The sequence below is a fragment of the Lissotriton helveticus genome, chromosome 3_2, assembly GCF_964261635.1.
Source record: "Lissotriton helveticus chromosome 3_2, aLisHel1.1, whole genome shotgun sequence".
NCBI lineage: Eukaryota > Metazoa > Chordata > Amphibia > Caudata > Salamandridae > Lissotriton > Lissotriton helveticus.
The window spans coordinates 291,321,668-291,342,398 of record NC_136062.1 but is presented as its reverse complement, the minus strand read 5'-3'; the positions used below and the strand labels follow the sequence as shown (position 1 = coordinate 291,342,398).

Sequence of the window (20,731 nt, the reverse complement as noted above, 5' to 3'; positions counted from 1 at the left end):
TATATTCTTTGTACGGTGGAATAGACCACACAACCACGATTTATGTTACTGCTCAGATCGAAAATACACTTGTGTTTATTTTTGCGCTACAAAAATTGTCATTGTTCTGAACTTTGATAAATGCACACCAGAAACAACTGCTTTATGGCATATGATAATGTCTTGTGTAATACATAACAACCATATTATAGAAAATGTTTTAAATATCTCATGCTTAGGGAAAAACGTGTAATAATATTCTAGATTGAGACACTACACCACTCACCCCATTTATAAAACTGCCAGAGCATGAGCCTTGAATTCTATAGAAAAGTAACATTCCTGAGCGATTTTCAACTACATCAACTACAATAACCTTGGGACCCACATAATGAATTTGTTTATGTGGCCCAGCTGTACTCCTGCTGCAAATGGGCCGCATCAAACTCATATGAAAATTATCTGAGGACACTATCTTCGATTACTCCTGAATAGGGGGGGCTACGATATGAGAGCAACCTGTAAATGGGTAAAGGAGTGTCTGAGCCACTCAGTGGCTTTGACAAATAGACAACGCTGCAGATCTGGAGATCGACTCGGTGAGAACGGAGGCGGCCGGTGAACAAGACGTGGATCTTCGAGAGATTCTCATGGACGTCAAGGCCAGCTTAAAAACAATTGACTCAAATTAGACTTGCTCTCTTCACGCCTTGACCACATTAAAAAGAGGGTAGACACATGATGCAAGACTTCATCATTTAGAAATTCATATGTCAGATATGGGCGACCTTCAAGCTGACTCAAAGGAGCATCTCCTGCACACAGACATAGTGCTAGAGCTCATTAAGGCCCACTCCAGACGTAACAATCTCCTCATAGTTGGCATTTCCCAGACCAACACCATGACCAGAATGGAAGACTTTATTGAAACTTTGCTGCGGGAGATCTTTGGAGATCTTGGAGCCAAGCCGCTGGTTGGGGCTTCACCCCGACCGATCATTGTCCGCTTCCTGAATTACAAAGATCACGACCCGATCCTCAGGCTGGCTCCCAAAAGAGGACAGATTCAACACCAAGGAAATACAATATCCGTTTACCCGTGTTTCACACTGGTGGTACAGGCCAGTCACTGGGACTTTCTACCAGTCAAGAGGATGCTTCAACAGGTAGGCATACAATATGCCCTCTTGTACCCTGAGAAGCTCAAGACCTCTCATGAGGGCAAGTCACACTATTTTACAGACGCTAAGCAGGGCCTGTAATTTGCCAAACAGAAAGTCAAATCTAACCGTTCCCCAGCACGTCACCACATTCCTCAACTGGGGCGCAGATTAGTGATAACGACTGATGTCTGCGGGATCATAAAATACAGACGCCTTGCTGGTTGGGGGTGGTGAAAGTGCCCCCTTATTAATGTGCACTGTCCTCCACGGGGTATTTACAATCTATTGCTTTGCAGTGTTAGTATAAGACATTTCTATACATATACTGCGATGCTTACAACTAACTAAACCTCCCATGGATTAATCGCTCGGCCACCTGGCCTCTGTGGTGAGTCGTCAGCTTGGTGTCACCACGGCCTCGAAGGATAATTCCCATTTGTTGAGATTTTGGGGTAGGGTTTCACAACCTGTTTGGGTGGTTGGTGTGGAATTGAATTTGAATTTGAATTTAAAGGTATTTGTTGAGCGCTCGTGCACCAGACGGTTCCATGGCGCTGTAGAGGAGAGTGAATCCTGAAGGAAGTGTGTAGTTTTTAGGGTTTGAAAGCCAGTACGAACAAATATGTTTTCAGTGTACTGCGGAACTCCAGGTAGGATGATGTTGATCTCAATTGGAAAGATAGAGAATTCCAAAATTGTGGAGCAAGGACGGAGAACGTTGTGCCTCCCGTTCTACTCTTCTTGAACCTGGGCACCACCAGGAGGGATTGAGAGGAAGACCTCAGATGTCTGCTGGGGGTATAGGGTCTGATTTTGGAGGTGATGAAAGATGGGGCTGTTCCCTCAAGGGCCTGAAACACAATGCAACCCATCTTAAAGAGGGCCCTTTCTCTGATGGGGAGCCAATGGAGGGATCTAAGAAGGGGAGAACAGTGGTGAGATTTGGGTAGACCGTAGACCAGGCGGGCAGCTTGGTTCTGCACCAATTGGAGCCGCCGAATGGCGTATGCTGGGGCCCCGGTGTACAGGACATTCCCGTAATCTAGCCTGGAGAGAACCATGTCCATCAGGATCAGTTTAAGGGCTGAAAAAGAAAAAAAACGTGAAATTTTTCGGATGGTGCGTAAGGTGAAGAAACAAGAGGAAACCACCGTGCTGATTTGAGAGGGTAGGGTGAGTTGTTGATTGAGGGTAATCCCCAATGTCTTGACAGAGGAAGAGGGAGAGGGAGGGGAGCCAAAGGAGGGGGGCCAAAAACTAGGGGACCAAGGGTTAAGTTTACTGCCAGTGAGGAGAAGGTCGGTCTTGTCAGGGTTGAGTTTAAGATGGTTAAACCTCATCCAATCCCTGACAAAGACCATCACCGACTGAAAGTTGTTAATAGAGTCAGGGGAGTCGGAGAGATTGAAAATGAGCTGGAGGTCATCGGCGTAATTAAACACCGTGACCTCCATCCTTTGTAGGGCAAAAATAAGCGGAAAGATGTATAAATTAAAAAGAAGGGGGGAAAGAGAAGATCCCTGGGGGACGCCACATCGCACTTTGTGGGCCTTGGAGGAAAAGTTCGCCAGATGGACTGCCTGTGACCGATCGCTCAAAAATGAGATGATCCAGGCAAGGGCAGAGCCTCCAATGCCAGCCGCCTCGACACGGGAAAGAAGGATGGTGTGATCAACCGTGTCGAAGGCGGCCGATAGGTCCAAAAGAACCAGTGCCTGTGGGCGGTTGACATCTTGTCCCTCTCTGAGAGAGTCTAAGACAGAGACCACCACTTTCTCGGTGGAGTGGAGGGGCGAAACCCTGCTTGGCGTGGAGAGAGATAGCAGCTGTCCTCGATGAAAGAACTTAAGATTTTGGTAACATGTCATTCGAGGAGTTTGGCCAGGTAGGGGAGGAGAGAAATCGGCCGATAGTTTACCAGCACTGTTGGATCTACGCCTGTTTTTTTCAGGATTGAAATGATGGTGGCTGATTTGTGGCTAAGAGGAACGGTACCTGACTTAAGGGTCTCGTTGAGAAAGGTGAGGGGGGGTAGGGGGCAGGTGTGGAAGATGTCTCGTAAGATGTAGGCCGGACAGATATCGGAAGGGGATCCAGATTTGACACAGGGGAGTAAGGAAAGGAGGATGTCTTTAGACAGCGGGGTTATAAGGTCAAGGTGGGAGGTGTTTGAAGGAGGATCAGGGATAAGGAAGGCTGGGGAAGGGGGAGGAATGTTGGCCTTGATGTCTACAATTTTGTTAAAAAAAAATTGTTCAGAGAGTCGCACAGGGGTTGGGAGGGTACTGGCTTGGATGTGGTTCGGTCTGAAGAGGCCAGTTCAAAAACTGTAGCAAAGATTTCTCTGGGTTTATTCTCTGACCGGAGGATTTTATTTGAGAAGTAACGGGTTTTGGCATCGAGAATGGCTTTCTTGTACTCAGCCTGGATAGAGGAGTACAGTGATTTGGTAACAGTGCAGTACGTGCGTCTCCATGCCCGTTCTGCGCGTCGGGTGGCCAGTTTTTTCTCCTTGAGTTCCGGAGTGAACCATTTGTTGACGTCGTGAGCGCGTCTTACTCTAATGCGTCTTAGGGGTGCCACCTGATCACAGGCGTTAGATAGCCATTTATTAAGGGTTTCTGCCTGAAGCGATATGGCCTGGTTCTCTATAGATGGACTAGATGCTAATAGGGATGAACAGAGAAGAGGGATATTGACTTTACCCCAGTTGCGCGCCCAGGTGTTCTTGGGCAGGGGAGTTTTGATGGTCAGACTAGAGTCCAAAAAAAAAAAAAGGTGATTAAGTGATGGTCAGACCACAGGCAAGGGGTAACAATGGGGGTATGGATGGGGATGTTGAGGGACCAAACTTGATCTAATATATGGGCCTGGGTGTGGGTAGGGGTATGGATATGGGATATAAAATTCAAGCTTAGAAGAGATTCTGTGAAGTCTTTGGGTAGGCAAGGGTATGTTTTTGACATTCTGGTGGGGGGTGGAGGGGATTTATAGGATTTGAAAAATTGTTGGCTGGCAGTCACGCTCGGATACTTCACAGTGGGACATTATTGCACCTGAGACATATGTGATGTAGGGGATCCTATCAGATCACACTTGGCTGGGCACACGACTGTTCACTCCCTAACGAGACCCGGATAAGATGTCCAGTGTGTCCTGTCTTACATGGAATGTTCGCAGGCTCAATAATGGTCGAAAGGCTCAACTGGAGCATGCCTACCTTATTAGACACAAAATGAAACCAAGTTACTTACCTGTAACTTTGGTTGCCCAGTATTGGTAACTTTCATAGATTCCCATGCTTTATATCATTCAATGGGAGCCTCGGTAAATAGAAAATACCATAGCAGGAGGTACAAAAGAGTAACCTAGGACTCATCTCATTTTGTAGCCTATCCGCCTTTTTTTGTAAAAGAGACCAAAAAAGTTGCAACAACCAATCAGAATAGCCTAACCCCATAGAACCTTCCTGAGAGAGCCTCAGATTTTCGTAGCCGTTGTGTAACAGTAACTACATCTGTAAAAGGCTGAGCTTTTCCCAGGGGAGGAGGGTGGGCGCATGGGAATCTATGAAAGTTACCAATACTGGGGAACAAAAGTTCAAGTTCAAGTTCGGGCATTTGTATAGCGCACTACTCACCCAGAGGGTCTCAAGACGCTAGGGGGGGGGGGGGGTACATTATTTGTCGAATAGCCAGGTCTTGAGCTCCTTTCTGAAGGAGATGTGGTTCTGAGTAAGGCGGAGATGGGTGGGGAGTGAGTTCCAGGTCTTGGCAGCCAAGAAGGAGAAGGATCTGCCGCCCATGGTGGATTTCCGGATGCGCGGGACTACGGCAAGGGCTTGATTGGGCGATCTTAGATGACGGGTGGGTTTGTAGAAGGACAGTCGAGTGTTGAGGCATTCGGGACCTAGATTGTAGAGGGCCTTGTGTGCGTGGGTGAGAAGGCGGAATGTAATTCTTTTGCTGACGGGAAGCCAGTGGAGGTCTTTTAGATGTCCGGTGATGTGATCCTGGCGCGGGATGTCTAGTATGAGTCTAGCTGACGCGTTTTGGATGCGCTGGAGTTTTTTCTGTAATTTTGTTGTGATTCCGGCATAAAGTGTATTACCGTAATCTAGTCGACTCGTGACCAGAGCGTGAGTGACAGTCTTTCTTGTTTCGGGGGAATCCAGCGGAAGATTTTTTGGAGAATGCGAAGTATGTTGAAACAGGGGGATGAGACGGCGTTGACTTGTCTGGACATCGAGAGGGAGGAGTCTAGGATGAAGCCGAGGTTACATGCATGGTCTGTGGGTGTGGGTGCTGTGCCCAGAGCGGAAGGCCACCAAGAGTCGTCCCAAGCTGAGGGGGAGGATCCTAGGATGAGCACCTCCGTTTTGTCTGAGTTGAGTTTTAGGCGGCTGTTTCATCCATTCGGCAACTTCTTTCATTCCTTCGTGAAGATTGGTTTTGGCGGTGTTGGGGTCTCTGGTGAGGGAAAGGATTAGTTGGGTGTCATTGGCGTAGGAGATGATGTTTAGGTTGTGAAGACGCGCGATGGAGGCGAGAGGACTCATGTAGACGTTGAAGAGGGTGGGGCTGAGTGAGGATCCTTGAGGTACGCCGCAGATGACTTCGGTGGCCTCTGAGTAGAATGGGGGAAGTCGGACTCTTTGAGTTCTCCCGGCGAGGAAAGAGATGATCCAGTCCAAGGCTTTTCCTTGTATGCTGATGTTGCTGAGGCGTTGTATAAGGGTGCTATGGCAGACTGTGTTGAAAGCGGCGGAAAGGTCGAGTAGGATGAGGGCTACTGTTTCTCCGTTGTCCAGGAGTGATCGGATGTCGTCGGTCGCTGCAATGAGGGCGGTTTCGGTGCTGTGTTTGGCTCGAAACCCGGATTGAGATGGATCAAGGGAGTTGTTGGATTCAAGGAAGGCGGCGAGCTGGCTGTTGACGGCTTTCTCTATGACTTTGGCTGGGAATGGGAGGAGGGATATGGGTTGGTAGTTTTTAAGTTCAGAAGGGTCTGCTGTGGGTTTCTTCAGAAGGGCGCTGAGTTCAGCGTGTTTCCAGCTATCTGGGAAGGTGGCGGAGTTGAAAGAACAGTTGATGACATCGCGGAGATGGGGTGCGATGATGGAGTCAGCTTTGTTGAAGATGTGGTGGGGGCAGGGGTCAGAAGGCGAGCCAGAGTGGATTGAGTTCATGAGGCGAATGGTGTTTTCAGTGGTGATTGTGTTACAGGCGCTGAGGTTGTTAGTTGGCGGAGTGGGATCTGAAGAGGATGGGGAGTGTTGATCGCTGGGAGAATTCTCGAAGCTGTTGTGGATGTCGTCAATTTTGTTGTGGAAGAAGGAGGATAATGCGTCGCAGAGGTCTTGGGAGGGAGTGATGTCGTTAGATGCTGCGGTGGGGTTGGTGAATTCTTTGACGATGTTAAAGAGTTCCTTGCTGTTATGAGTGTTGGTGTCGAGACGATCCTTGAATGCTGATTTCTTGGCGGAGCAAATCAGTTGGTGGTGATTGCGGGTGGCGGTCTTGAGGGAGGCCATGTTGTCTGAAGTTGGGTTTTTTCTCCATGTTTTCTCCAGGGTGCGGCATAGTTTCTTGGATTTTTTAAGTTCATCATTGAACCAGGGGGCCTTTTTGCTGGCTGATTTCATCTGGTGCTTTTTCAGGGGTGCTAATTCGTCGGCACTGTGGGTAATCCAGTGCTTGAGGTTGGTGGCCGCTTGATCAGGGTCCATTGGGAGGGTGGGAGGGTTTTGGTTGAGTGATGTGAGGAGTTGGTCGGTGGTGATTTTGTTCCAGTTTCTCCGAGGAATGGGTTGAGGACGGTTGTGGGTCAGGGCGTTTTTGTAGCTGAAGTGAACACAGTTGTGGTCCGTCCAATGGAGGGCTGTGGTGCGATCGAAGGAGATGTGCTTGCTGGAGGTGAAGATTGGGTTGAGCGTATGTCCGGCTATGTGGGTGGTGGTGTTGCTGTCGTGTTTGTTTTCAAGGTGGTAGTTGAAGTCTCCTAGAAGAATATAGTTCTCGGAGGCGAGGGCGTGTGGGCTGACGAAGTCCGTGATGTCATCGCTGAATTGAGTGCGGGTGCCTGGAGGCCTGTAGATGAGGGTGCCTCTGAGTGTGGTCCTCGGGTCGGTGTGGATCTGAAAGTGGAGATGTTCGGCGGTTGCAAGATTGTCGTCGGAGCTGGTTGTGATTTTGATGGTGTTTCTGTGGATGATGGCGATGCCTCCTCCTGTTTGTTTGATGCGGTCTTTTCGGATAGTCTTGTACGCGTCCGGTATGGCTATGGCGATGTCGGGTGCTGATGATGTGTTCATCCATGTTTCTGTGAGGAAGGCTATGTCAGGAGATGTTGTGTCGATTAGGTCCCAGAGTTCTGTTGCGTGTCTGTGGACCGAGCAGGTATTGAGCAGGATGCACTTAAGGCGATTGGAGTCAGAGGTGTGTGTGGGGGGGGTTGGTGGGGTGGGGTTGGTGAGAGTCCTGAAGCAGTTGAACTTGCAGGAGAGGCAGGTGAATGGGCCGTGGGTACGTCCTGGGGTAGCAACGCAGCACTGTAGTGTGCGTCCGGGGTTGAGGGAGCGGAGAGTTGCAGCATCAAATGTGGCTCTAGTGGGTTGGGTGTGGCGAGGACCAGGGGGTCTGGCGCTGGGCGCGGTCCAGGCGCGGACGGGCGTAGACGGGCTTACCTTTGGCGCACCTTCGGCGCGGCCGCAGCGCGTGGACGCTGCGCGTTGGGACATCAGTCTTAAATGGTTAGTGGAGGGGGCGGAGCGTGGGAGGGGCAGCAGGGAGGCGGTAGCGGGGAGGACGGGCGTAGACGGGCTTACCTTTGGCGCACCTTCAGCGCGGCCGCAGCGCGTGGACGCTGCGCATTGGGACATCAGTCTTAAATGGTTAGTGGAGGGGGCGGAGCGTGGGAGGGGCAGCAGGGAGGCGGTAGCGGGGAGGACGGGCGTAGACGGGCTTACCTTTGGCGCACCTTCGGCGCGGCCGCAGCGCGTGGACGCTGCGCGTTGGGACATCAGTCTTAAATGGTTAGTGGAGGGGGCGGAGCGTGGGAGGGGCAGCAGGGAGGCGGTAGCGGGGAAGATGGGCGGGCCAGGGGAAACCACAACAACAAAATGGAGGGTCAAAGGGAAAGCGAGACAGGGGCAGCAAATGTCCAAAGGCACCGAGTGTGCAGCCAAATTTACTAGCATGCAGATAAAGCCTCAGCAATGTCGCGCTGTGATGCAGAGCAGATAGTGCGGCACTACGTGTCAAAAACGCTCTAATTGCTACGAAGACAGGCAAACAAAACGATATCAATTACAATGAGCACTATGAACGATACCAATTCCGGTAAGGCGTGCGTTACAGCAGGGTGCGTTACGGGTAGCAGCACGAACAGATAGTAGAGTTCAGGAGTGTGGGTGAGCGACCGTTCTGGACTAGGTCCGGGCGGTCAGTAACTTGTTTTCTTGCCCCAGTATTGGAACTTTCATAGATTCCCATGCTTTGTATCAGAATAGCTAGCAGTAAGCAATAACAGCACATTTTGTTACATGAGTATCAATACATCCTATCACACTTGTTATCATAGGAAACAAACATAACCTGCCACCATTGAACTGAAAACAGTATGTGATACAAAATGTGCAATATATAAAGGAGGGATTGTAGGAAAAGCTCACCTATCATTGAAAAAGATTTCTCAGGACTGCCTGTCCAACTGCAGCTTCGCTTCCCATTGAAGAGTCCAAGCAGTAATGCTTTGTGAACATGTGGGTACTGCTCCACGTAGCTGCTCTACAAATGTCTCTGATCGGGACTCCTGCGAAAAGGACCACAGTTGATGAAACTGATCTCGTCGAATGAGCCCAAACACTTCTTTCCAGCGGTTTGCCCGCTTCTTTGTGACAAAATATGAATTGCATTGGAAATCCAACGAGAGATGCCTTGTTTTGAAAGCAGAAACCCCTTCCGCGGAGCACTGTAGGAAATAAAGAGTTGGGATGATTTCCTGAAGCTTTTTGTGCGTTCCAGATAAAATTTCAAACATCTCTGGACATCCAAGGAATGTAACGACCTTTCTCTGGAGAAGTTGGTTGAGGGAAAAAAGATTTTAAAACCACCGGCTCATTCAAATGGAAATCCGTCGGGACCTTTGGAATGAATTTTGGATTTGTTCTAAGGATTAGAATGTCTTTCTTGAACTGCATAAAAGGTTTCACAATAGTGAGTGCTTGGAGCTCACCTATCCTCCTAGCCGATGTTAAGGCTAAAAGAAGAGCCAACTTCCATGAAAGAAATTTAAGATCCGCTCTGTGAATAGGCTCAAATGGGGTTCTCTTGAGATGAGCCAGAACTAAGTTAAGCTGCCAGACTGGAGGCGGCGGCCGGACTGGAGGAAAAACTCTGAAGAGTCCTTTAAGGAATTGTTTCATAATTCTCGCCAACCAAAGAGAAGGACCTTAGGATGTCCGCCTCAATCTAGAAATAGCCGCCAGATGTACTTTGACAGAGGAATGAGCCAGACCTGATTTAGCCAGAGAAAGAATGTAAGGTAAGATCTGATGCGGAGCTGACGTATATGGATGGAGATTCTGCTGTTGGGACCAGAGACAGAACCTTTTCCATTTCGCCCGGTAAGTCTTATTCGTACTTGGACACGAGCCTGAGACAGGATTTCTTTACACTCCTTAGTAAGGTTCAAATTCTGTAATTCTCTGTGCTCAGGAGCCACGCTGTCAATTGGAGTGAGCTCGGATCTGGATGTATCACCTGACCGTGGAACATTGTCAACAGAGACTGTATGGGCCGCAGGTGAATTGGCTGATCTTGAGGGAGTTGGAGAAGCTCCGTGAACCAGAACTGCCGGGGCCACACTGGTGTGATCAAAATCATTCTGCAAGGGTCCGCCTTGAGTTTCCTGATCAGTCTCGGAATTAGGGGTATCGGAGGAAAGGCGTAAACAAATGCGCCGGACCAGGCTATCGAAAGAGCATTCCCCAATGAACCCTGATGGTGGTCCCTGCTTGCGTAGAATTGGCATTTCTTGTTTTCTGGTGAGGCAAACCGGTCTATGGTCGGAGTACCCCAAACCAATAATACCTCCTCGAGGGTCTCCTCATCCAATTCCCACTCGTGACTGATTGACTTTTGACGACTCAATGCATCTGCGGTCGTATTGAGTGAACCTGCAAGGTGTTCTACTGTAAGAAAAATCTTGTGGATAATCGCCCAGTTCTAAATTTCTTGAGCTTCTCTTGAAAGAATCCGGGATCTTGTCCCGCCTTGTTTGTTTATATAGTGCATGGCCATCGTATTGTCCGTGCGATCCAGTACTGTGCGATTTTAAATTCTCGGAAGGAATGCTTGTAAAGCTAAGTGAATTGCCCTGAGCTCTAGCAGATTGATGTGGAACTTGCCCTGTTCGGGCGCCCAATGACCGCTCACGTGTAATTCCTGCAACACTGCTCCCCAGCCTTCCAGTGAGGCGTCTGTGGTCAGAACCATGGGAGATGGAGAGAGCTTGAAAGTTAAACCCTTTGAGATTATGTCTTTTATGGTCTACCAGGTGCTTGCTTTTCTCATTACCGGTATCACTGTTATCCTGTCGTCGAAAGAGCCTTTCACCTGGCACCATTGCTTGTCCAGTTGCTCTTGTAATGGACGCATTCGAAGCCTGCAGTGTGGAATTAATGGTATGCAAGATGCGATCGATCCAAGCAGGGACTTGTACAGACGGACTGATAGAGATTTGCTCTTTTGTAAGAGGCGAGCTGATATAATAAGTCTGTTCTCTTGTTCCTCCAAAGGGAAAGCTTTGCAGTGAGTCGTGTCCAGAATTGAACCCAGAAATCTGGGCGATCTGGAAGGGAGAAGGACCGACTTGGACTTGTTGAGTTGGAGACCCAGTTGGTTGTAAAGTTGAATGCAGCTTTTGACTGCCTTGGAAGCTGCCTGAGATGATTGAGACTTGATCAACCAATTGTCTAGGTAGGAAAAGACCTATAGAGATTGTTTTCTGAGAAACGCCACCACTAGGGCAAGAACTTTTGTAAATATCGGTGGTGCGGATCTGAGACCAAAAGGAAGCACCTTGAATTGAAAATGGCTCTTGGCTACTGTGAAGCGTAGGTATTGACTGTGAGCTGGATGGATCGTAAAATGGAAGTACGCATCCTCTAGGTCAGAGTTGCCATGTAGTCCCCTGGATTTAGAAGACGTAGAATGTCCTGAAGGGTGACCATCCTGAATGACAGCTTTATGAGATAGGTGTTGAACTCCCTTAGATCTAATATTGGATGCCACTTCTCCTCCGTCTTGCGAACCAGGAAGAACCTGAAGTAAAAACCTTTCCCTCTTTGAGAGTATGGTACAGGTTCTATCGCCCCCTTGATGAATAACTGGTGGGCTTCGAGATGTAGAAGTCGCAGATGTTTTGCCTCGGTGGCGCGAGGAGCTCTGGAAGGAGGAAGCTGTTGAAATTCCAACGTGTGGCCCAAACCGAATGATATTCAGGACCCACTGGTCTGATGTAATGATCCTCCAGCTGCGTAGACAATGAGAAATCCTTCTCCCCACTGATGTTACCGGAGGGGAAGGAACAGTAGAAAGAGCAAGAAGGCCGCTATTGTCTCTTAGATGAATCTCTGGCCTGGCGACCTTGACAGCCTCTTGCCGACTGCCGAGAGAAAGAAGCAGATTGGTCCTGCCTTTGAGAGTACCGAGGCCTGTAGGATTGAGATGATTGGGAATACGAGGAATAACGTTGTTGGTATCCTCCTCTATTTGAATAACCTTTGCCTTTAGCTCCCCGGAACAGCACCTTACGGTACTGAAGAGTGCCTAAGGACCTAGCTGTTTCTGTGTCCTTCTTAATATCCTGTAAGGCATTATCTATGTGCTTTCCGAAAAGCATATCACCATCAAAAGGCAAATCCAATATTTTGTTTTGCACTTCAGGGCGAAACCAGGTAGCCTGAAGCCAGCCCTGTCTTCTGAGGATAGCCGAACCTACTAAAGCAGTCGTGGCGATGTCCATGGCGCAGTCAATTATTTCCGCGATAAATCGCTCCCCTTCTTCTAAGATCTTTCTTGCATCTGCCTTAGCGCTCTCCGGTAACTGGTCTACAAACAGAGACATATCGCACCACATTTTGCGATCGTATCGTCCTAAAATTGCAAGTGCATTGGAGGCACGAACCAGGAGGCTTGACATTGACGAGAATCTTTTGCCGACATTGTCCAGGCGTCGACCCTCTTTATCCGGTGGAGAAGCCAGAGGAGCCGAAGGGTTCTTAGACTTCCTTTGTGCCACCTGGGAGATTACAGAGTCCGGCTTTGGTTGACCAATCAGGCACGCGGGACTATCATCAGGGGTCCTGTATTTCTTCTCCAGCTGCGGTAGGACCGGAAGGACGGTTGCTGGAGACTGCATGACCTTCACTCCCGCAGACCAAACCTGCTCTATGATGGGAATAGAGCGGATGGACTTCCTGTATTGCTCTTTGAAATCGTAAAGAAAGCAGTCTGATTGCACCGTTGTAACTGGCAGGCCAAATTGTTTTGAAGCCCTTTCCATGAGGTTATGGAAACCACCAATGTCAGCTGGTTGTGAATCTACCGGATCCGGTGAAGGTGGATCCGGGATGATGAACTCATTCCATTCCCTATTCGGACCCAGGACCTCTGTCACATCACCTCCATCATCTGAGGAATCGTTGTCATTATTGTCCCCATACACTTGCCCTGATGCTATTACCTGCTGAATCTCCGCAGGTTCTTGATCTCTTGGCTGAACTTCAGCTGAAGTGGAAGGTGGCAATGGTGGAGGGGGTGTCTGAATGGTTTCAGGAGTTTGGGAAGGAACCCTTCTCCTGTAGTCCATTAACATCATTTGTAGGTCAGTTATCATAGAAGAGGGCATCAAAACCATACCCTGTTGAGATTGCTCTGGAATCCTTTCCCTGGGAGGAGGCTGAATCAGAATCCTTATATTTTACGTGGAGCTGCGATGGACTGTAAGCATCTCCATAAGGTCCATCATCTTCATCATCATCCTCCTCTGAAGACTCCTCCTCTAAAAGTAAGGTAGGAGGCAAGGGTGTCACCCTTTGTGGGGACGTCATATTCGGTGTTATTTGGCGTCTTCTTATCGAAATTCTCAATTTTTGCACCGTCGACGGAGTCACCGCCGACGACGATGGGGTAGTCGTCGATGAGAGCGCCGTCGACAGAGTCAAAACCATCATCAACGGAGGTGAAATCGTCGACGGCATCGTCGACGAGCTCGTCGTCAAAATCAAGAGAGACGTCATCATTGCCATAGTCATCGTTGTCTTCGCCGTCGTCGACACCACCGTCGGTGTCATCCTCGTCGACGTCGAGGATATCAATCTCATCGACGATGAAGATAGAGATGGTCCACTCATCGAGGCTGTCGTTGTCGACAACGTCGTCGACGCCGCCGTCGACGGTCCCGTCGACGAAGCAGAAACAGGAGATTGAAGGATTCTCGCCGTCGACGTACCTGAAGATGTCACCGTTGACGACCGGGATTTCTTGTCAGACTTCGAATCCTGAGGTAGGGAACTAGGTTTTTTAAAACCTTTTTGTTTCCCAGTAGGTGGAGAGATAACAGAAGGCCCTTGTGACCCCTTCTGAGAAGATACCACCTCACAAACCAATCCCACTTTCTCCTTTGCACCTCGGTGAGGAGATTTTCGTGTACTATCCTAACAGACATATCAGAGGTCTTTTGAGGAAGGAGGCTCAGTAGAAGTTGAAGGGGAAGACCTACCCCTCTTTTTCGATCTTCTTGAAGAGGAAGCCGTAGAGGAATCTTCACTGTCACTGGAAATGACCTCCTTTCTAGACTTCATGTTTTGCAGCCATGTTAGAAGTCTTCCTTCTCTGTCCCTCAATCTTTTAGTAGAGAAGGTCCTGCAGATCTTACATTCTGTAGCCTTGTGGTCTGGGTACAAGCAATAAATACAATCTGTATGCTCGTCATCCACATACAGACGCTTCTTTGAACAGGTAGCACAAGCCTTGAACAAGGCTTTCTTCTCTTTATCCGACATCTTTGTTGAAAAATAAGGTTGTTTTTTGATACTGTAGAAAGAAAACTGAGCAGAGCTCAGAGGAGACTCCCTTAGCACAACGTGCGGTAGAAAATTTAAGGCTCTCTCAGGAAGGTTCTATGGGGTGAGGCTATTCTGATTGGTTGTTGCAACTTTTTTGGTCTCTTTTACAAAAAGAGGCGGATAGGCTACAAAATGAGATGAGGCCTAGGCCTAGGTTTCTCTTTTGTACCTACTGCTATGGTATTTTCTATTTACCGAGGCTCCTATTCCGACGACGGAGAATGATACAAAGCATGGGAATCTATGAAAGTTCCAATACTGGGACAACGATAATTGTTTCCTCCAGGAAACCCATCTGGCTAAAGCTCCAATCTCTGGCCTTCTTTCACAAGGTTGGGGTGCCACATACTCATCGATTTTCTCCAATTACGCCAGGTGGGTTACTATCCTAGTTAAAAAGGGTCTACCATGGCAGTCATCCCACTGCTTCAGTGAAAGTGATGGGCGGTATGTCATACTAGTTAGAACCCTTTACCGACATCCTCTAATAGTGGCTTCCATATATGGGCACAACACTGATGACCCCAAATTGTTTACGAAAGTATGGCATTTGAGCTCCGACATCAGTCCCATACCATAGTATGGGGGGGGGGGAGATTTTAATGTCCCATTAGACGACTCCCAGGGCAGGTTCGACAGTTCTCAGCGCCCTCACCCCTCAGCAGCCAAAATTTACACACAAGTATCTCCGACAATCACCGTATAGATATTTGGCGTTCTGTACATCAAGATGCGCGTGAGGGTACCTGCCTTTTTGCACACCAAAATGCTTGGCCCAGAATCCACTTCTGGTTGACCGCTAACGATGTGCGACAATAGACAATATCAATAACTCATTTGCCACATAATCTCTGTTCATCATGCCCCTGTGTTGCTTGCATTACAAATACCTTATACCCTCCCCTGAGGATTCACTTGGCGTCTTCCACCTGGTGCACTGCGAAATGCGGCCTTTAAAGAAGAAATATGGGCGGCCATCACTGAATACTTTGAGCAAAACATTGGCTCCGTCGACTCTCCCTCTGTCTACTGGGAGGCCTTCAAAGTGGTTGTCCGGGGCATATGCATAGCTAAGCAGAATGGCAATCTCAGCGCTATCCATGGGTCACTCACCAAACTGGAAACCGATATTGGTGCCCTAAAATCAGATCTTTTCCACTCCAACAATTCAGCCATGCTGGCAGCCATTTGTGACAAGATGACCGAATACCAAACAAAAGCGACATGCAAAACACATTAGTCAAAGAAACTCAGGACATAAACTATGGAGAGAGGGACTGCCCCGGCAGAAACCTGGCCGGATGCATATGAAGACGTAGTCAAAGACTGCTAACATTAGCCTGCAACACACTGTATATATTACAAGAATGTAATAGGCTTAGACCTTTGTACAGTACCGCACCACATATACCTGCTATGTACATTTGAATGCAATATGTAATTGTCTCACTTTGATGTCATGCTGTAGCTTTGTATACTGCCATCTGATTATACATCAAATATATTTTTTTAACTATGGATCAGCAGAACAACCTCCAACTATTCAAAGTTGACCTGAGGTAAGAACTCAAAGTGGGCATATCCAAGGGCCACTCAAAACACATCTTAACTCCAAAAGTGATACCCTTCAAACCCATGTAGACAAGACTAATGGACACAGAAACCAAAATAGAATGTATATAATAATCTGAGATATACCTGAGAGCAGCTCTATTCACAAAAGGATACCATAATACTGCTCTAGACAAGGACAAATATCACATGAGAGGCATAAAGGAGGGGGTGAAGGACACCAACTTTGAGACATTTCTGGTCGGCATGTTCTCAATAGCGCTAGGAGAAGGCCATCATGCACTTCGTTTAGCAAGAGGGCTCAGAGTAAGCGAAAAGAAATTGGAAGAACTTTGAAGACCTAGAGACATTCTTGCTAAATTTCATAGCTACAAGTTCAAATAATGCCTCAAGAAGGAGATACACAATTGGCATCCAGAACTTTGAATGTTCTATTTTCCATGTTACCACACTCTGCATTCTTCTTAGGTGCCCGTACTTCCATCTGATCACCGCAATGCTAAGGAAAGACATTTTCAAATACTCGACATACACCTTTTACTTCTCCTTTGATTCCCAGAGGAGAATACATTATTTCATTGACAAATGTAAAGAAGCAAGTCGTGGGCTCCTTTCGTTCTCCACATCGATTTGACAGCACAGATGAAAAGTGCACCAAGAACTTTGGGTTAAGCCTGGAAAATGGCACATGAGAGCAAAGAGAAACAACACAATATGATGTAGGTACCATATGATTAATACCTTCTTGCTTTATTTTTTCATCTAACGGAAATGGGATAGCAGGTGAGAGGAGATAAGGCTTGAGAATTTAAAAGGGGACCCCTGCATTCTGAGACAAACTTGTATCTACCCCTACAGCAAGCACACCAGTGCAAACAAGATGAGGCACATCTAAGACCCATATGCATATCAGTGCTGACCAGAAGGAAACATAATTGTGTCTACCATCATAGATCACTGAGTTTTACTTCTGTAGATCACAAACAAAGCTAGGGAGGGACAATACGTCATGGTGTGTAGGCTAATACCTGGGAGACAGGATACATTAGAACGGTGTATGCTCCAAATGTAGGTCAGGACAAATGAATACAGTGCCCATCTTTATGGTAGGGAATCTCATTGTGCCTAGAAACTTCAATCTAGACTGGTACGTGATGAAGGACAGATTGGGTGTGGCTGCAACTCAGAGGGGCCTTCTCCAAGACTTTTAAGAAGGCATTACAGACCTTATACTTGTAATGCCTGCAGAGGTAAAATAATGCAGATCAAATGAACTATACTTTCTTTTCTCAAGCCATACGGTACGCTCCAAAATAGACTCTTTACTGGAAAACAACACCCTAATGCCTTTAACACATGATTCTAAAATACATCTGTAGGAAGCTGGCTCTGTATATACTATACCAAAGTAAGATATAGTGTGCACAGAGTCCAGGGAGTTCCCAGAGGTATAGCAGGGGCTAAATTAGGTAAGTACTAACAGCTCTCTTTATGGTAGTGTGGGCGGGCAGTTAAGCTTATCCAGAGGGTGTGTTGAGCATGTATTGTATTCACACCAATTCCATAAGTATAAAAAAGGTATACTTATGTTTTATTTTTAGAAACAAGCAGGACTTGGCACGGATAGGTAAAATAACACTTCTCAAATGCAAGACTTCACAAGGAAATGCAATTAGGGTTGAATTTGCAATTATTACAAGTTTGTAACTGTTTGGAAAAGCAGTTTGAATTACACAGCAATTATTGTCCATTGCTCTTGAATTACTTTTGGATTACTTTGAGTTTTGGGGGTGGTATGCATAGATACCACACATTAAGTTTGTGAAATACAAGGCAAGTACGTCTTTTTATAAGTTGCAATTAAGCTCACTTTTCCCCATACAATAACAGTTCCACACTTAGAACATTTTTAGGCCCAAAATCTCCCAACATGGGCTCCTATGGGAGAAAAGTGGTAATCGGATTTAGAGGCAAGTCCTCAACTTACGACTTGGAGTTTTGGGGATTAGGGCCAAGGTTTCCCCAGGTCTAGAAGGCACTAGGACAGCCGGGTGTAGAGTGCAGTGGCCTAATGTGAGCCAATGGCGCTATGGGGAATTTGGTTCGGTTCGCTTACGAGCTGGCCAATCGGTGTGGAAGCAAAGCTCCTAGGGTGAAGAACTTGGATTCGGAAAAGAGGCTGCAGGCTTGGGCAGGTAGACTTCCTGAAGGCGACCACGGGCTGGAGAGGTAAGCTTCGATCTTGGGGGATGATTGGACACCGTTGGTGGAGTCAGCTAAGGTTGGGGATATCTTTTCGCGATGGATTCTTCTGACCGCCTATGGTCGTGGTCCAATTCTTCAAACCGCTCCGGTCGCTGTTGTGCATTTCTTCCTGCCTTCGGTCGTGGTCGGAAGACCCTTCAGGTTGAGGCTGCATGTGTCGTTTTGGAGCTTGTGGGAGGTCGGGGGTCACCACATCCTAGGTCAGGATCGCTAGGGAGACCTCCTTGGTGTGTAGGTTCACTTGGGCTCAGGCCGCAGCAGCCGGTTTTAGAGTGCTGCAGGACCGTAGACCACTGGCGTCGGGTGCTGGAGTCTTTTGGTTGCGCACATCCGGTGCTCACGGGAGACAGAGTTCGTAAGGAGAGTGCAGAGCAGGCCCTACAGGCTCTGGGGGTTGCTTGCTGCTGGACACACTAGTTTCTTTGCTGTAGGAGTCGGAACAGGCCGATAGGGCTGGGGCCATAGCAGTTGGTGTCCTCTCCTTCCTGGGTCAGCACGCCTCTTCGGTCCGTCTTCTTTCATCCTCGAATCTGAGGAGGCAAGGTTCAGAGTAGCTCATAAATACTAAATTTAGGGGCGTTAAAGGGGTATGCAGGTCGGGACCAATGGGCCCCTTCCTTGGGGTGGGTACACCCCCTATTAGGGGAGAAAAAAAGCAAAAACCCTGCCAGAACATATGTATAGGTCCTATAAAAGGATCCTAGATCAGAAACTAGGGTGATCAACTACTGAACATCAGAGCCAAATACTACAAGTGCCGGTTTCATTTTCTTTTTTTATAAAGCATTTATTGTTTTATCAAAGTCATGATCATTCATTGTAAATATACTTAATTTTAGGATGATAGGTGAATCGATTTATACACAGTGAGTTTCAAATCATCCTTAAAGACATTATCTAGAAAACATAGGTGTCCCACACCAACCCATTCATTACAACAACATGCACACTCAATTGCACACCATAAATAATTATCAATCATACTCAATCATACAACATTTTCATTTTCATACTGATACAACAGGGCCCGCAGTCAAGATCACCCTAGTTTCTGATCTAGGATCCTTTTATAGGACCTATACATATGTTCTGGCAGGGTTTTTGCTTTTCTTTCTCCCTTGATTAACCCCTTTATTCCTGCCAGCATCACTAAATCCCAATGGGGAACCTCCTTCTATATTGTTGTTACACCCCCTATTAGGTCACCCTCCAGTGGGAGGAAGCATGAGCCTCTCCCTAATTGGCTGAGTCCCCTCATCGCAAGATGGAAGAGACTGAGATGTGTATTTCACCTTGCCCCCACCACCTAAGGGGTGAGGTTGGCAAAGGTGGGCACACCTCCCTTCCTAGCTTGGTGTTCTCTCATCTAAAGTGGGGGTCAGTTGCTGGGGGCAGCAAAAGGCAGGGACAGCTTCCAAAGGCTGCAGGCCTTTGAAGATTCCTCTTTCATGGACCCAGACCATACCGGGGGAGGAGGCATGACACCTCTACCCAGGATGGGCTTTGATTTTGGACCCAGAGTATGGAGGCTCTCTACCCAGGGGTCCAGACACCTGTCTGGTGGCAAATGACAGGCAGCCATTCAGAATCACACCAGGGCTGGTCGATTTTAGGGGGCATCTCTAAGATCCCCTCTGAGTGCATTTTATATTAAATCAGAATGGGTTTAATGTGCTGAGAATTGTTGCTATTAAACTTCATAGTTTTTAGTAAACTGTGGAGTTTGTAATAACCATATACTCTTTATGGCTTTACTACATTTACAATGTCTAAGAATAGACTTAGACACTGTAGGGGGACAGGGCTCATGCCACTGTACCCTCAACTTAGTGCTCGTGCACTCTGCTAGAGGGGTGACTTACCTAGGCCTCAGTCAGTGGTTTGCAGGCATGGCACACAAGGAAATATGCCATGTCAACCCTTAACTTTTCTTTGCACCAAAACATGCAGCCTGTAGTGGCAGTAATGTGTGTTCAGGTGCAGGGCCTCTAAGGGTGACAAAACAGATGCCCCAGCCCTTAGAGGCCTTCCCTGGTGACAGTGCCCTTGGTACCCATGACTTACCTGTGGCCAGGAATGTGCTAATTGTGGATAAAAAGTTACAGTCTTGGGAAAGAACTAGGCCCTGGGAACCTGATTGGCAGGGACCGAGGGCACACCAAGCCAGGTTGCATCAGATGTCAGTTAAAAAGTGGGGGTAACCATGCAAAATGAGGCATCTGAACGTCCAGATCATGCAACCATATAGCTATCTTTCCCATGTAATCACCAAACCACTCCATCAGAAAACAGATATTTTGTTATACAATAACCAGATATCCAGTACTAATAGCTGACCCTCAACACCACATCACACAGTACCTTCAAATGAATACTCTGGATGAGGTGAACAAAATGTGTACTTGGGATGACATAAACGTGGTCCATCAAGGTAAATGCATTCATACACTAGATAACAGCATAGGGTGACCAGATTCTCAAAACAAAAAACGGGGACAGGTCATAGACATAGAAGTAGGACTATGTTTTTCAGTAACCATCAACATAATTGATTAGCTGTCAGACATAGAAAAATTACTACGACAGCTCCCTCCACAGACAAGATGATGAAGCATTACAG

At 47.5% G+C, this 20,731-nt stretch overlaps 1 protein-coding gene across 18 annotated transcripts in view; it reads right to left on the bottom strand.

Moving 5' to 3' along the window:
- LOC144826666 (mucosa-associated lymphoid tissue lymphoma translocation protein 1-like) overlaps positions 1 to 20,731 on the bottom strand; it is a 1,784,778-nt gene that overhangs the window by 554,551 nt on the left and 1,209,496 nt on the right. The gene's annotated exons all lie outside the window — the stretch shown is intronic.